We start from the raw sequence: 18,358 nt of genomic DNA on the forward strand, positions 1-18,358 counted from the left end.
TGCAATAGAATAATTTCCATCTGCTTGGTTGGAGCAGAAACCCTCTCTGTTTCTGACAATACTTGGCATAGCGTTGGCACTGGAACTGCCATTTTCCGCTGTTGTTTTGACCCTTGGGTAACTTCTTTTGTGGACAAAATTTTACTAGCTGCATATTTTGTGCTTAATGTAACTGGCATTTTGCCACATTGGCTTTCCTGCTGCATTGTCATTATCACAAGGAAACTGCAAGACAGTGGCTGTATGTAGACAACTTCAATTATTTCTAGTAAGGCCCTTCTGAGTGGCACTGAAGCGTTATGTCATGTCCTGGCCACTGGAGTAAGCTGTAGAGTTAACTCTACATTTCAGTGGTTTCTAGATCCAAATTAGAGATGGAAACCTCTTCCCCTCCCCCCCCCCCTCTTTCAGGTGAAGGTCATCTGAGGCTCCCAAGAGTCAAAGAGCATTTTGTCCATCTTGGATAAAATGACAAGCAATAAATATTCTATTAGGCCCTAGCAGGGCTGTAGCTGCAACACAGACTCTGTGTTGCACATGTGCAGCTTTGCAAATGGCTTTATTCATGATGCTCAAGATGGAATAAAGCCACATTCCCTCTAGACCAAGAGAGATTGGGAGCGGAAACTCAGAGTGGGATGGACACTGGGTGATTATCACAGTGGCTCCCTTGTGCTGCAAGCAATGGGGAGCCTGGTTGGGATTTGGGTCTATGGGGAGCATGGGTGCAGGCTACAGCTGGGGTCCAGCAGCTGTGGGAGGGAAGAAGGAGCTGCAGCTGCCCAGTCACCCTTCTCAAAGAAGAAGGATCATGTTTGGTTGGTGACTTTGCAGAAAGAAAATATGCAAGTTTAAGTTAGATCAGCCATAGGGCATTTAGAAAAAAAAGTTTAAGAAAGAAAAAGAAAAAAAACCAAACCCAGAAAAACCAAAACCTCATAATTTTTTTGTAGTTTTAGGCATGTGCTGCTGTTTACACATGGCGAGCCTGATAGCTTTTTTTGCTGAATAATGTCAATAATAAAGTATTTAAAAATAAACCACACGCCTTTGTATATGCTGCAAAGATATTTAAGCTGTATTTGCAAAACGTAACCCCTAACTGAACTTTGAAACGTCTGCTTCTGGAAATATAAGCCAATGCCTTTTTTTAGCAGCATACTGACAAGGATAACTTATGTATTTCACAGTATAGAAAATCCTGGAGGCGGTGTTATTTTTAGCTGTATAACCTTTAAGCAAATTCATTTATATACTAGTAAATTAGTTTTTAACAGGTGAATTACTTAATATAGCAAGGCAGATGAATTACAGATGTGGATAATGTCTGTCCAAATTGCTTTCTTTTTTTCCTGGCTCTAAATTATTCATCTGGAATGGCCAGAAGCCAACTGTGGGGATTATTGATAAAAGTGAGTTAAGAATAGATTAGAACATTTCTCTTGTGAAGTATAATGTTTCTCTGTTAACTGCATTATTTTCCATCTTCCATTAAGCACTACAAGCCAGACTTTTCAACCCGATTTTAAACTATTCATATTCTATTTAAATTATAGTATTATAAATGCTTGAGTTCCTCATTGGTAGGGTGAAGGATGTTCTGCTAGAAGAAATAACGTTATTGTAAGCAAGAAGAGAAACATTTCAGCCTTTTGCTCAGGGTTAGATTTTGTGGAGAAGTAAAACTGTTCTTCTGAGGACTTGCCAGCTGTCTGAGCTGGGCGGCTGAAATGTGCAATGGCCATTAATTTTAGTCAGTGGTGCAAGTGCAGTCAGTATTCTCTTGTGAGTATCAAAGTTTTAGACCAGCTGTGGTTTTGTATAGCTTTTTATTGTCTCTTTTTTTTTTTTTTTAATTTTTTTTATTTTCAACTATTGCTCTTTATTTTTAACAAATTCAGATTCCTCAGAATATTAAAAAAGTCTTTGGCCTGTACCAAAAGGCAAAGGGATAGAGTTACATATGGGGGAATCATATGAAAAGTAATAGTGAAAAAAGCATCATTGATTCTAAATCATAAAATAAATGAGGCTTTTATCTACAAGATGTGCCAGAAAGCTCTAATAATTCTGAAAAATAAATGAAGACTGTACAGTGAAATAATAAATGTAAAGTTACTCTGTCCCTGCAAAGGTCATAAGGACTTCTATTTTAATGCAGTGAGATTCAATGCTTTGTTGCATCTGAGATTCATTTTGGCTCCTACCTGCCATACAGAGGTTATAACTGAAATAAGTAAAACAGGCCAGAAAGCTAAATAAATAAATAAATACATAAATAAATCACTAACGTGGAAATAAAAAGGTGTAGAAACAGAGTTGTGCAAAATCTCAAGGTTTTTTAGGGAACAGAATTGGAGTATTTGAGTCTTTCCGGTGTTCTGTACCAGAAATGTGGAGAGAGGACACGAGGCAATAAGCAGGTAAACACTATGGATTAAAGATTCAGCTCTAAACTCCGACTCTGTCTTCTTGTGTCTTCAGCATACATTTTCTTAGTTGTTTTTCCCCAGTGGGTAATGAATATAGGTCTTTCTCTTATGTATATTATCAGACTTATTTATTTCCACAAATGCTTTTTTCAATCCTTAAATGGATATTTTCTGTTGTATACTACATTTCCATGTGACCTTTACTGTAAGATAACTGTAAAACAAACTGCAATTCATCAGCTGTGCTTGTAATACAAGTGAAAGTGTCGTCCTAAACATCTTTCCTGGCAGCCTCTCTGCTTCTGATCTTTCTTCCAGCTCTAGATTTCTGAGCTATTGGATGTGGGTAACCTGGCAATGTGAGTAAAGAAAGGTTGCCTTTAGATGAGTGGAGGCTCTCTGAGGTGCAGATTGCATATAGGAAGATACTGCATTGAAAATATCCAGCCTTCTTATCTTTATTTCTCTTGGTAAAAATAATGTCTGTTAGACAACTGGAAATTCCGTAATGTTGTGAACTGTGATGGTGCCTCTCAATGAAATGTCGTTGCCATTGCAGTCATTCAAATAATTCATATTCAAATAATCTTCACCTAGAAAAAGAGATTTGGTAAGAAATAGCAAATGGGGTTTCAGTGGGAAATCGAAGCTGAATGAGAAAAGGACCTAACATACATAAAGTTTATAGAGGCCATGCAATAAATTATCAGAGTTAAGGGAGTATAATCACAGAAACAGAAGAAAGTTGGAAATAGAAGATAGCTCCAATGTGGTTTAAAACTGATACTGTCTCTCGGAAGATTATTTTTTTTTTTTCCATTTGTTAATGGGCTAACTTATGATATGTATCATACCATTAGACACTTGCAGGTTTTTAAGATTGCTATTGTTATGCCGTCAAGTCTCACTACTTCTTATATTCCCTTGTTACTCTTCATGTTCCAGCCAAGGTATATCTTGATGGACATGATGAAATTTTGTAGGTATTCAGTGTTGTTTACCATGGCAGCCTAGCCAATGCAGCAGCCTGTTTTGCTGCTTTTTATTCTTCCCTGCCCTACCTCTTCCTTCCTCTGCCCTTTCCGCTGCTTGTTCTTGGCTATGCAGTCCTGTCCCATCCTTGAACTAGTTCTGAACCCTAACTGAGCTAATTTATCTTTCTAACATAATATAAAACATATAAATTTATTTTTTGTATCATTTTCTGCCATTTCAGAGAGTTAAATGGAAGGGCCTGACAAGTGCTGGAGCAGATGCTGAGCAAGCTGGCTGAGAGCAGGGGGGTGGCTAGAAAATAATGGTCTGTGCAGAGGGATTTTTTAAGTAATGTCATTAGAGTCAAGTCGGCTGGCATTGCGTCTGTTTGTACTTGTTCTACTGATTGATAGACTGTAGGGGAACTGCTGGTCTGTATAGAAATAGTTGGCCAAAACACACCAGTTTGGTGAAAATATATGGTTTAGAGAATACATGTCAGAATGAATGCAGCCAGAACTGGGGAGCAAGCCCTGCATGGCACAATGGAAACTACTTCTCCAGTTAACCTTGGCACTGTCGTTTCCTTTCTCCCCGTAGGAAAAGTTTTCTCTTCCTGGACTCGGCATTGTGTTTCCCTGAAATGTTTCAGTCTCCCTCATGGAAATTATGCAAATGTCAGTGTGCGCACGTAAAAAAATATGACAATGGCACAAAAAGTACAGGACTAAAATAGGTTTTGTTAAAAGGAAAAAAAAAAGTGTAGCAATGGGAGACCTAATTTCCTTGTTACAGATTTAAATTATTAGGGGATAATCCTGTTCACCAGTCTGCAAAAGCCTCATTCAAAAAAAGAACTTTAAATTTTAAGGAAGTGGGTGCGCAGATTTTGTGACCAGTGAAAAAGACCTCAGATCTAAACGTGAATTCATTTGCCCCCCTTCTTTAACAACTGAAAGAGTTTTGTTCATGTTTCCAAACAAGCTGACCTTCTAGCAGGGGCCAGGCATGAAGCTTTTAGCCAAAGGTGAATGGTTGGAAAACTCTGAGCATGTGTGAAAAGGGAAACAGTGGAAACTATTCTGTTTGGAGTGCGCTTGGGTGCTGGAAAGCAGCTGTGTAAAAACGTCAGCCTCTGACTAACTCGGTCTGTTTTCTATATGTATAAGCAGCCTCATCTTGCTCACTGTTTCATGTCCTGCATGCAGGTTTTTACAATCACTGCGGTGATCGTAACACTAGGTGTTGGCTTTTTAGTTGCTTAGCACTTCACAGCCAGTGGCGAATGAAGTAGATGCTGTCCCAACCCTGCCCAGAAGTGGAACTGCTCTGCAAAGAGGGGAGGGCTGCAGTTGTGTAGTTCAAAGAAGGAATCTCCAGATAGTGTGTAACAAGCCAAAAATGTAGGCTCAAAGAAGTGTGTGCTTTGCAGACTTTTCTCTGCAGATCTTTTGCTCCATCATTCCAGCTACTTGCAATACCACTGGTCCCAGCAGAGTCCCTGTTGGGGGCATTTGCAGAAATCTGGGGCTCTGCAGTACAGAGCTGCTGAGCATGCTAGAGTCCACCCTGCCCTGTGAAATGTAGGTGTCTCTTTGCCAGAGGGTCTGATGAACGTGGGTCAGGTCTGTCTTTGGTGAATTTCACTCCAAAACTTCCAGAAAGGAAGTACTGAGACCTTACATCTAGCAAAGCACAGGAGTAATGCCACTAAAGTTAGTATAGCTTCTCCTAGTGTGTTGCTGATGACTTCAGGTCTTAAATTGCGTCAGGAGCCATCCAGAAACATCTATTTTGGCATAAATGTGTATTGAACACTGTTTTGTTTATACTTTAGCTTTCCATCAGATTTTAAGCTCATTTAAGAACTCATGAGGTGTAAAAGGCAGGTATAAATGACCTGAAACTGAGCGTCATTTGTCTGACAGGGGAAGTTGTTAACATCAGTCTTTGAGGGAACTATAGCAAGAAGCATAAATAGGAGCAGAACACTCTGTTCCTTGTTCAGTGTCTTGCACTAATCCTGACACGTGAGCGATCTACCAACACAAATAATGTTATCAGATCAAAACCTTTAGCCAACAGTAAATCACTCCTGGCATTAGCAAAACTCGCTGTACAACAATGTGACCTCCAGTCAGGAAGAGACTTTATATTTTGTCAGAGATGCTTGCATTTGGTAAGAAGCAATGGCAGCACAGGATGGAAAAAACAGAGATGTGGGAAGGTGTAAATTTATACAGAATATGTATTGATAAGGTTATCTTCCAGCTATCCAGAACAGCTGCAGAGGCCAGTAAATGTTTACAAAATACAGCAAAAGTGGGTGGACAACAGGTGCTCAGTGGTGTATGGGTTATAGCTCAGAATTAGATGTGTTTTATTGCAAATGGCTCACTGCTAGCTTACGCTGGCAAAGGTAAACCTCTCCATACACACATATAATACTTGAAAAACTGATTATAGGCAGCTAATGAAACCTAATTTCACAGTTACTGGCATTTCCATCTACAGAAAAAATTGTCTTTTCATCTTAAAAACTATTTGAGAACAACATTCACTGTAGAAACCCTACTATAATATGAGACTATAATTTTCCCCCTTTGAAATGAGCTGAACGTGGAAGAGCCAAGTTCAGTGTTCTTTTATTTATAGAATCTCAGTGGCAGTGGGTGTTTTGTTGTAACTGAGCGCATACATGCTATCAGCATCCATCAATGCATTTCAGATAGATCCCAAACTAGGAGCTTTAGGGTTTTTCCATTCCCGCCCCTGCATTTTCCAAGTCTTTGTAATCCCAATCACAGACTGTATCAAGAGTCAGAAAGGATGGATAAAGCCTTAGCAAGAATATCAAGATATACTGTTTCTATCAAAAAAATAATTGTTTGCTTCAAAAATATTGGCTAGGGTTAAGCTCTTGAAGTCACTATTGAGAATCTAGTGACCCTACTGCAAGATGAGTTATTCCAAGAAAGCTGGCACAAACATTCAGAGCTGCTTAGCCAGAAGTAGCAGGCTATCTCAAAAGCAGAGACGAAGTACCACATTAAATGCACATATTTACTGCCTCTGTAGCAAGCAGAAAAAGAATGACATGCAGCACATCAGGGGAGAGCAATAGGAGAGAGAGATATTTTATGCTGTGAAAGTGCATCTTACAACACAGTGTATCTATTTGTGAATAGTATGAATGAGCCTGAACCATACGGGGAAGCATATGAGAAGGGATTTGCACTGTTAGATGTACAGAATGTACAGAAAGGACATTCTCTGTACTTTTTGCACTGTACAGAGAGGGGGAAGGAAGGAAGGAAGGTTGCATGAAGGCAGCACCAAGCAGTCAGGATTTCCTCCCTGAGAATTTCTGGTGAATGTCACAGAACGTTGTGTGTTACACAAATAGATATTGCATCAGTGCATAAATTATGCATGTATATCTGCGTCAAAAGAACATAATCATGGATGCAAAACTGGGCACACAAAAGAAATGCTTGAATTATGGTTGCTTGTAAAATTTTGCTGAGTACAGGCATCAAGACATGGGCTTTAAATGTAGAATTCAAGTACTGCTTTGATTTTCAAAGACACTTACTGCTGTCTTAGTTTGGACACGGCTGCGGCCAGCTTGTACCCCTATCTCTGTGCAGATCATTCACAGCTAGGTGACATACAAAATCCGCATGGAACTGGTATTTTTTAGTGCCCTTCTGCATTCTCTAGTTTCTGTACTGCTTTGCCATTGCACGGTAAGTCTATAAACATAACCCGCAGTCACCTTTTGTACTTTCTCATTTTCTACCCAAACAAGAATGGTCTGGTCTGGACTTTGCAGTAATCTCTGATGTACAAGCAATCTATCTTCAGTGATGCAGGAAAGGAGTTGCAACCTCTGTCAACTATCTGGGCTTGCTGATAGGAGGAGGTGCAGGGCTCTGCCTTATATTTGAAGGCAAAACTGCAACACTCTGCACAGACTAAAGGGACTCAGTTATTCACTCGGCACATGCAGAAATGGGCTGTGGCTGCAGGGTGGTGTCAGAGACAGGGTACCCAAAACAAAACCTGCGTTTCCCTACAGTAAGAGATGGCCAGCAATGGAAATATCTTCTTACCTTCCCAGGCAGTGGCTTGCAGCACTGCTCTTTGTGTGGCTCACAGGCATGAACTCTTTCAGCTGCCATCAAACTCTTCTCTCACTTTGAACTTCGTCTGAGAGCCAGTTCCTCTGTGGAGCCCAATAATGGCAGCAAGGAGCAAACTGGCATTGGAGATCTTCACTTCATAGCACTTTGCTAAACTACCTCAGAGATTTGAGTGTGACACTAGCAGTTTCTGTGAAAGAATAATCAAAAGTCCTCACAGTCTTTGAAGAAAATATGGCAAGAATTTAAGTCTTGTGTTAGAAAAGTCGCTTATGTCATTCCTCAGAGAATTTATTTATAAATAATGTTGCCTTACATTAACTTCTTGTGCATCCAATCCTAACTCAGCCTCTTTCTACTCTTGAAATGTTTAGATAGGAAATACAAATATCTTATTATGCTTACTTATTGTCTGCTCTTGCATTTACAAAGATGCAACAAGGTTTAGAGCTAAACTACAGCACTTGTTTAAAAATATGCAGTTCCAGGAACTCTTGCGTAAAATGTTTGAGTTCTGGGTTCTGCTTGCACTTTATGTTTTCTTCCTCTACGTTTTTCTTCTCAGTGTCATCCACATGGAAGAGCGCCTTTGTGTGATTAAAAAGTGACATAAACCCAACATATTTAGACCCGTTGCATCCATGTGCTCAGATCCTAAATCCATGTAGATGCAGCATGAGGTCTGGACAGAAAAGGAAAAACTGGGATTGACTCGGCATCTGTAACAGCTCCCTGCCTGACTCCACAGGTTATCCTTGAAAGCCAAAATAACGTGCTGCTAAATGTGATTATTGCTATTATTCAGTGTGCGGTAACCAAATCAAAACCAATCAAATGAGCCCCTGAAACTTGTCAGGCTCTTTCATACCACCAATAAGTACATTTAGGGTTATACAAAAGAAGAATACAAAAGCCCTCACTTACGAGAGCTCGCACTGGCTGCACTGAACTGAGCACAAGGTGGTGTGCTGAGAAGTGAGGTGCTGGTGGGCAGCAAGGGATGCACAGACATTGTGACACTCCCTGGGTGTGTGACGAACGTGGCAGCCTGTTTCGTTTCTGCACTAATTGTGAAATCACTTTTTTGTCCTCATTGAGGCAGTTCTTACCTACTCTTGCAGTAGTCTGTGCTAGTCCTCTTGCACTTTGTGCATGACCTTGCTGAGGCTACAGGCTGGCATGGGATCTGCTGTCCCTGCTACTGGTCGCAGGGACTGGGACGTGCTGTCCCCTGGGACAATCACAAAGACCAGGGGCTCATGCTCTAGTAGATGTTAAACGAACAATGATGCAGTGCTTGTTTCTGGATTTGAACACAGCTCCATGCGCATATATCACCTCTGCTGCCTGTCTGCAGGTTTTTCCGTGATATGCCTTTATTTTGGCAGTTTCATTTGATTTTCTCAGTCTGTAACATGAGGTTCATACATCAAAAGGGGATCCCACCCCTGTCTGTGGGGCTATGTCCATAAATGGTATTTAGATATATAAACAGAGTAAAACAGTTGCTATTTTAAGAAGATGCTGCCGAAAGTCTGGCTCTGACCTTCAGCAACTAGGTCTAAATATTAATTTTTAAATGTTCCACAGTGGTGAGAGTCTGTCACCTTCCAGCAGACCCCATGCACTGCAGCAGCAGGGGCTCCAAGCAAAGGCAATGACATAGCATTATTTTATGTTAGCCCTAAATGCTCAGAATAATAAGAATTAAAAATTAAAGACCACTTAAATAATAACAAAAAAAAAAAAAAAAAAAGGATTTGGGTTGGGGTATGATGGGGGGGGCGGTATTAGCTTTGTAGGTTTTTTTGCTTTGAAAGTCGTATTTCAGCCTTTGCTCTGCAACCACAAGCGCTATAAACATGTTTTAGAAAGAAAATTGAGTTTGTCATGTAAAACCACAGCACCAAGAATGGAGGGCTCTCTTAAAAGCAAAAAAGAACCCCAGAAGTTAAAAATGCTGCCTGATGACAATGTGCTTTTAATCTACATCTGGTTCTAAGTCTTAAGCTTTCACTTTCCATTTTCCCTTGGCTAAACCTTGTCAAATGATTTCACTGCAGTGTATTACTAAATACCCATTAAATTAACACGCCATCATTGTTTTCTGCTACTGCTGTTGTAGCAGTGAGGGGTTGTTTCCTCACTGCCATACTTCTACTGCTCCACTCAGGAAGTTGTGTCACGGGGACACGTAAGTGCCACTGCACTGACATCTGTAGCTGACATCCGTGCACAATGACATCTCCAAATGAATCAAAAGGGAAGGGCGAATTTCAGTGTGTATATCCTGGTATGCAGCAGCGACAGATATGGAAAGTATTAAGAAGCATAATGAGTAGTGTATGTGGGAGGGTTTGGTGTATGTGGGCTTCACTAAAAAAAGCCTCATGCCTGACAATTGTTTGAATAAGTCTTAAACCTAGACAGTAAGAACAAATAGACTGCACCTAAGCTATCTGGGCTGGCTCATGTGAACAGCAAATCAAACAAGCAGAGAGTATCAGGTTTCTGTTCTTAAACTGAATATTTCTTTTGGTTTTGTGCAGAACTGTACAGTGAAGGGTGCACCTTTGTATAGTACAGGTGGGATGATGAATCCCCACTCCTGTAGGCTGGAAGAGTCGGAATGTGTACAGACACTGCAGTGTAAATACCACCTTCTTGCTCTCTGGGATATGCCCATAAAGCGTAATTGGTTACAGGGTTGTTAATAACCCTGTCGTCGCTCACACCACGAGCGGTTATGAATGCCATGCTGCGAGTCAGACTCCAGGTGCAGTGCAGACAGCTCCCATGAGAACTATGCACATAGGTTTAATGCTTTGTGCTATCAAGTATTTGAGAGCTCCGAGTCACTTCTTTCTCAATCACCAAAGTAGCTGGAAGTGATGAACAGTTTTGCTACCAAACCCTGCTTCACCCCGTGCTCAATCTGAGAGTTGATGCTGGTGACATCAACATGGAAGGCGATGTAGGGAGCCGGCTCACTTTCTGCTTCAGAAATGCTAGAGCTGGCATCCCTCAGAGGGTGAGAATATGTGGGTGAGAGGGTAGGATTGTAACACCCTAAATATAGCTGGGAAGTCCCCAGCTACACTGCTGTGGGACTACATTCCAGTCTCTGACAATAGCACATGATTTTCAGACTATGTTTTTGTAGCATAATACTGGGTTTATCTTTTTATCAAGTGCCCTGTACTATGCTATTCAAGCCCCGTGTGTGCTAGCAGCTTTCGCACAATATAGAAACACATCCCTGACATAAAGCTGGGCAAGTGTTTTCATGTTCAAGTGTATGTGCCTGCCTGTGATGTTGAATAAGTTTGTCCTGGGCTCTTGCAGTGGGTGTGCAGAAAGAGAACTTTTAATCACATGATTTTTACCATTTGTGAACAGCTGTATTTTAGCCCCTTCCTTAGCTGTGCAGTTCAGCAACTGGCAGCACTAGCAGTCTGTACTTATAGGAAAGCACAGGAGGGACAGGTAAAATATGCAGCTCCTAAGTCCTAATTTCAGCCTCAGCAAAAACTTTGAGAAGCTTTTCGGCTTTGCTTTAGCTCATTCCCATTCCTAAATGCACATCGGCTGAACATCCGTAGCTTTTAAGTGTGCTCTGCACAACAGCCCGAATTGCTGCTTATTGCCTTACTCAGCATGTTGAAGGGGGCCAATACCAGATGATCCCTCTCCTTTTGTGTTTTTTCTGCAAACCACTGCTTGGAGCTTCCTTGCAAGCAGACCATCAGCTCTAATAATCACTCAGCCCAATTTATTTATTTATTTATTAATTTAGCTAGTCATATATTAAGGCTGTTGATACTTTTGGCCTCTGGATGATCCAGAGTGTAATTACGAAGTGTGCAAGGACGTGCTTCCACTTGTTTTAGATCTGCCTCCTAGCAGATGTACTTGGGTGCCAGATGCTTCCTGTATTGTGTGAAATAGGGAGGACTTTTTGGTTTGGTTTGGTTTTCTTTTAACACTCTGCACTATTTGCAAAATTATAAACAAGCTCCTCTGCTGCCTTTTTATCTCAGCTTAAAGTATTAAATCACCTCCAAAATGGTTGTCAGGGAACAAAGTGTGAAGTCCTTCCTGAGAACGGACCGTCCACAAGCTCCTGGCCTGGTGGGGAAATGAGTGTGGATCTGATTTCACAATCCAGGTCTTTCTGCTTATCATCTTGTTCCCATGGGCTTTTCTGTGGGAAACAAATCTCTGAAAGGGAAAGTTGTCCAATGCAGTAACGGGATTTCTCTTAAGCACTCGCTACTGAAGGCAGCGGGAGCCCAGGGAAGCCAAAATTGCTTTTGAAAGCTGTTCTGATGTTGCCTGGGGATTTTGTAGGTCTCTATTTTCCATCTCCTCTCTGTAACGTATGGCAATAAAATAAGACCAATGTTAGGAAATTGCTCTGTAGTTAGCTCAGATTTGTTTAAAATTTGAAGTGATTCCTGAATGTTCCTGGAACCTTATTCCAAATGAAAATATCTGAATGGGATAAACTAAGTAAGGGAAAGAAAACTGGGTACCAGCATCTGAATATTTCTATATTGGACCAGCTACTGTGGAATATTTTATTCCACATTAACTATTCCAGCAAATTCTCCTGTGAAGAAAATATTTAATGGAACTGTGGAAAGAATTAAAACTCCCCTTTTTTTTTCCAGTAAACTGAAGCATCACTGTAACCTCATTGAATTGCTTCATATTTTCCCAGATTAAAGAACTGAGAAAGGTATTTTGGACAGAAATGTCAAAATTTCTGTTATGCTGACATTTATAAATGCCAGCTCTTATACTAACCATCTCCTTTTGCAAAATCTTGTGCACAGTTTAGATCAGAATTGTCTTTGGAGTGACAGGCCTCATTTTAGGTTGAAAAGCAAGAAAGATATAGCAATAACTTCCCTTTTTGTAACAAAAGTGTGCCAGCCTTGATGTATGACGGTGTTAAGTCTAAGCCAGGGTATATTTTATTTCTTTAAATGTGTCCCCAAAATCTAGGCAATTTCGCAAAATGAGGTTTCTCATCTCCAGTTCACCTCACACCTGTGCAGGGGAATTGGCATCAGGGAGGCTGGAAGGTCTTCTCATCACTCACCTACTCCTAAAACTGCTATTATTGAACATCGTGACCATTTTTTAGGCAGCACTTCTCAGCAAATACCTCTCAGGAAGCAAAGACGGAAAGCTGCAGAGCTGGAAAGTTGATGTTGGCTGCTAACAGCAGGTGGATCAGAGAGAAAAGCTTTTTAATAAGCTGGGGCTGCTCCGAGGGCAGAAGGAAAGGTGCAAAGCAAGAGGCTGCCTCTGCTGATGGGGCTGCCCCATCACCTATCTCCACGCAGGCTGCAGTTTGCACATGTGCCTAATTAACCCAAAATTAATGGCCCAGAACCTAGTACAACAGTTATGCTCTATGATACTGGAAAATACTTCCTTTTTCTGATAATAGTTTTTTCTTAAACCAATGTAGGTTAGTCTTGAAGATTAAAGAATTATAAGCAAGTTTAACATATATATTCCTTTTGCTTTTATTTCTTGTGCCCATTGTTGTGGCTGTCCTAACATCCGGTATGGTGTTTCTTCAATCTTCGTGTCTTAACAGTTTTGCTTTAAAAAATAAATTTAAAAAAACTCTCCTTGTTGTGTTTTGCTGCAATCTTACAAAATCCATGTACAGGCAATGCCTCAGATGGAGCTACGAGAAAGGATGATGTTAATGCTGCTGTTGCTGATTACTTGGTATCAATTTCAGGCTTTTCTGAAAGGCTGAACTTGAGGAGAATATTTATTTGTTCAAAACAGTTGCTATTTCATATATATCTTATTTTAATATTAACAAGTATTTGTATTTTAAATATAATCTTTAAATATAGTAACTCCTATCTAAGCAATAACTGGTGGGTAGAAATATATGATCAGTCCTTGGAGTAAATGTGATTATTTCCCTTTGCACCTGATCTAGCTATTAATCAAAAATTTGGATATATTGCCTAACACCAGTCAGAAAGGAAAATGCTTTAAACTACCTAGAGAGTGCACAGGTATCTTGTAATGTAAGCCATCATGCTTTATTTTGGGTCTAAATCAAGAGCAATACCAGTTAGCCACTTGTATCACCAGAAATGAGGACAATTTTTGAAGCTGAGACTTTCAAACAGAACTGTAGGTCTTGGAGGGCTTGATCCTCACCCTGAAAGAAAGCAAGACGGTGTTACTGCAGTGTGACTTGACTGAGGGGGTGTTGGTTGAGCTTCCAACACCAGCTTGGTTTCAGACACACCTGCTTCTTCTAAAGGGTTAATTGGAAATGTACATGCTGACTGCGTGAGGAATCTTTTTGGAAAACACACACCAGATGCTCCCCATGGGAGGAGAGTTGCTGCTGCTGCTGAGGTCAATGGAAGCGAAGTTGTGCTGGCGGCATGCAGCTCAAGATGTGCCCTTCAGTAACTGGTGATCATTCAGTGACATGGAAAAGCGACATTTTGAAGGCATTTCAAACCAGAAACCTAGCTATAATGTCATCTCTCAGTTATTTTCTGCCCCTTGGATCCAGCTTTTAGTGACAAAGGACAGATTTGGTTCTTTGTTTGTAAAAAGATGACGGAGAAAAAAGACAGTCGATTTCATTTACTCCTGCCAGGAGTAAATGTGGGTGAAAAGGATTCCCTGAGTTTTGCAATACAGCAGCTATGGCTGTAAATAGAAACAATAGTTGGGGAATCAGAGAAGACTGCGAGAATAGAAACAATTATCGTCAGACATCAGGGTATGGGAAAAAGAAATAATCTACTACGTCAACTTGTCCAAGTCTTTTGACGTCTCTGAAACTGCAGCAGGGGTCAATCACAGCGCTTCCTTGCTGTATCCCTATTGGTGTGTAATGCATCCCCTGCCTCTTTGGGAGAGTTTAAACTAGGAGGTATAGGTTATTGACAAACACATATGTATTCTAAATGAATTTTCAATGACACTTCAGCAAATTTTAGGTGAAAGTTGAAGCTGTTCAATCAAGAACTGTTAAAGTCCTTGCTCAAATCTGAAATAGTTTGTTTGGCCCTAGTCAAAGTATAAGTCTGGTAAGTGCAGGAGAGGCCATGCTACCAATAATAACAACAACTTCAGCTGCTGCTGCTGAGTTGTACCTCTTTCCAGTAAATAATTTTCTCCGTTATGGGTAGTGCATGAGAGGGGCAGAATATTTATAAGCTACACAGTGAGAAAGATGCAGCAGCAAACTAAGTTAAAACTAACCCTCATCTCAAATACACTGGATTCTTGATTAAGTTGGTATCATCCTAGCTAGTTTGGGAAGATACCACTGCTTGGTGGCATTGAAATACTGTAGAAAGCAGCAAATTCAGCTGGCTTCATCACTAGTAAAAGTAGCTCCTGGCAGTGGATTTGTAGTAAAGAGTTACCCAATCTGAAATTTGCCTTAGAAAAGTCAATACATTTTAGACAGTGTTCCCTATTCCCTAACAGCATGGGTTTCACTTATTCTGGAAACTGTGCTCATCACTGGAAAATTAATAAATACATGAAGATGTACTACTGGAAGACATGAGTTTGCATCACTGCTTTTCTAGCTCTGTTTGGATATCAAGTAAGCTGCTTTTGGAAAATGATGGTGCTGAGCAGCTTTGTCCACTTACACTTTTACCCATGTGCATTAGGCCAGTGATTCAGATCAGGTCATGTTGCCAATGCGCTAAAATTATTTTCAGGCCATAACTGAACCTTGGACCTCCCAACAAGGCTGTTAAGCGTCAGTAGGTATTCAGGTCATCTGTAATGTGAAACCATTTATTGGACGTTAAACCAGCCAACGAGCCCTTTTCTTTCCTAGTGACTGACCCAAGATGCTCCTTTCCCTTGGGCATCACCACGTTCATGGCTTTGCTGGTGATATCTACCATTTGAACTGCTCCCCCAGTCTGTGAATGTCTCCTGATGCGCTGTTATGTGACTGGCGTGGCTGGGTTATCAAGCAAGGAGGGGCAGAAAATCAGCAGTGCCATTTCCAGATGAATGGCATTCCTTATGATGACGCTGGTGATGTGCCAGAGGAAGGTGGAGGAGGAGGACAAAGGGGAAAGTATGACAAAACAGTGACAACAGACTTCAACCTTGAGGTCGGTCAGCCCTACCTTCTTGTATCTCAGGCCATGCCCTCTCCCCCACCATGTTCCTCTCTTCCTCATCACCCTCATCTAGCACCTGGGTGGCTGCAGGGTAAGTGGATCGGCAACCTGATCCCATGGAAAACAAACCCACCAAAAAAAGACAAATTCCATGCACAACCAGCTTGCTCATCCAGTTCTGCAGCAGCTGCACAGCTGCTAAATCAGATGTAAGGGCAGCGAGGGACGTGCAGGGACCGGGGAAGGGGAGGGAGCAAGCAACTGTGACTGTCCCACTTCCTGGTGAAGCAGCTGCTGCTGGGACATTATACTGAAGCATAACGTGAAAACCATATCCTTTGTTTGTCTGAGCAAGATTCCCTGAATCCGTGCTGCTAGCAACACCCGACGGAAAGCTCGCTGAGGAATGCTGATACTGTCCCAGCAAAGGCATATCCTGTGCCATGTCATTCATACAGTGTAGCAGGGGCTGGGAAGGATGTGACCAAACAGCTGTCAGCCAGCTGGCGATGTTGCTCAAGGTCCTTCCGTGTGCATGTTAACAGCATGTTGAGATTTAAAATAAGCTACCCAAATGTGGCTGCTTTTGGTAAGCTGCTATTAAAATAACCCTCTGTATCTATCTGTGGTTGTGTCAGTTCTACAAGTGGCTTGTTCCAGGAAAAAGTAATTTGCGCCATATGAACTCCCACAGGCACAAGCTACGCTCTCTTGTCAGTAAAACAGCAAAGCAACTGCACTATTTCTATCCTTGGGGAGCGCAAGTAGTGATGCTTCTGCCAACTCCTCTCAACCTGAGGAGGGGGGAATATTTCCTATCTGCTGGCAATCTGCTACGAGCTACAGCCACACTTCCTTAGTGACATTTCATCCACACACTGCTGTTGTTTGTGGCACTAAAGCCTCATGCAAGTCCTACAGCTGACAAGTTCTTTGCCTGTAAATAGTACTTTGTTCCCCTTTTGTTTCTGGTGTCATCAATTCCCAGTGCTCTTGTTCTCACCAGCAGCACCTGCCCAAGCCCAGCCTTTTCCCAGGGCAGCTGTGGGGCTGATATCAGCCAGTGCGTACTCAGAGGAGCTGCTGCTGTCTTTGGACGTTATTTTCTAGCTTGTCACCTCGTTAATGACTTCTGTCATCATTAGTCATTTACTACTTCCTAGTGGAAAATATGTTCAACATGGACTCCCCTCTGAGTCTGTACTGGTTCTGCTTGCTCATGCGTGAATATGGATGACTCTCCCATCCAGAGGCTGCTGCTGAAACCTTCAGTTGGTGGTGATTCACAGGGCTGAAGAAAGTCTTTGGCAGATTTGATCCCCCTGATAGTGGCCAGCCAGCCAACCCTCTACAACATCCTGCTTTGACCATGCTGCCAGCCACGTGTCTGGCCTGATGGGAATGCTCCGTCCTCTCTAGGGAGGAAAGCCACTTCCCGTGCTAAGGGAGCTACCCTTCAATCCCAGTACTCCTGTAATCACGCTAGACTGCTGGGCCGGAGCCATACTTCTGTTCTAAAAGCATACCAGTATCTGCTGGAGTGGTGTTTCAGAGAGACTCACCTTACTGTAAGGTTTCTAGATGTTACTTTTAGGAGCTAGCTATTACAACCCCATTAAAGGCATACTCCCTGCTTTGCTGTTTTAGTTACACTGCCTTAACTGAGATCTTCTGGGTATTCTAGATTGATATAATTGCTCCGGGCAAAGCTGAGCATCTCTATTTAATATTTCTTATTATACCATTCTTCGTTTTGTATATGTCGCTTAACTAACCAGTGATTTGTTTTCCCCGTCTCTGCCACAGAGTGAGGCAGTGGTGATTAATCTGCTGATGGATGTAAAGCCCCTTGCTCAAAAGATGCTAGAGAAGGGCTGTAGGTATCCCCAGCTGCAATGCTGGCAGTTAGCTGTGCAATGCTTACATTTCACTATAAACACTTAGCACTGCAGAGGGCACAAGTTCAGCGATATACTGGGATGATTTGACACCAGATCCAACACCTTGCTCAAACTCTTGATGGACACCATAAAAAAACAGACTTTGCTCAACCAGGCTTTATGTAATAATTAGCCTGGGTTAAATACGACAGGAACGTTGCAGGGCAGGTGCATTAGCTGGGATGTATGGTACAGCCTGTACAGTTGCTGCTTGGTGCTCCTTTTGATACTAGACATTGTCACTATTTTGTTGCCCTGATAAACGTTTGGTTCTCTCATAGGAGTGAAATTACTGAAAAATAATAGCTGTTTTATGGTGGCCAGTAAAGTTGAATTAGAAACTTATTCTTCTGATTCCAGCCATGAAAAGGGAACGCAGTTAGAAGCCACTTTCAGGAGATTCCCCCATAATTAGCAGCCTTGAGAAAACAAATACAAAGAGATTTTCTATAGTTCTTGTGTGCATAGGGTAGAGACCTTCTCCAGCAGTTACAGTGCATGAGCACACCAAGAGACACATGACCTTTCAGTGTGCGAAGTCTGCTTGTTTCAGATCACAGTGAGGTTTATGCCATTGTGATTTTTTGTTTCTGTAAGGAAACCTGCAAAAGGAACAATGGTTTACAACTGTGTACGTGTTTCAGAACACCACACTTCATAAAAAATTGTGTACTCTCATATTTTGTCAGAGCCAAACAACTTCAAGACAT

The sequence above is a fragment of the Strigops habroptila genome, chromosome 8 (assembly GCF_004027225.2).
Source record: "Strigops habroptila isolate Jane chromosome 8, bStrHab1.2.pri, whole genome shotgun sequence".
NCBI classification, from domain to species: domain Eukaryota; kingdom Metazoa; phylum Chordata; class Aves; order Psittaciformes; family Psittacidae; genus Strigops; species Strigops habroptila.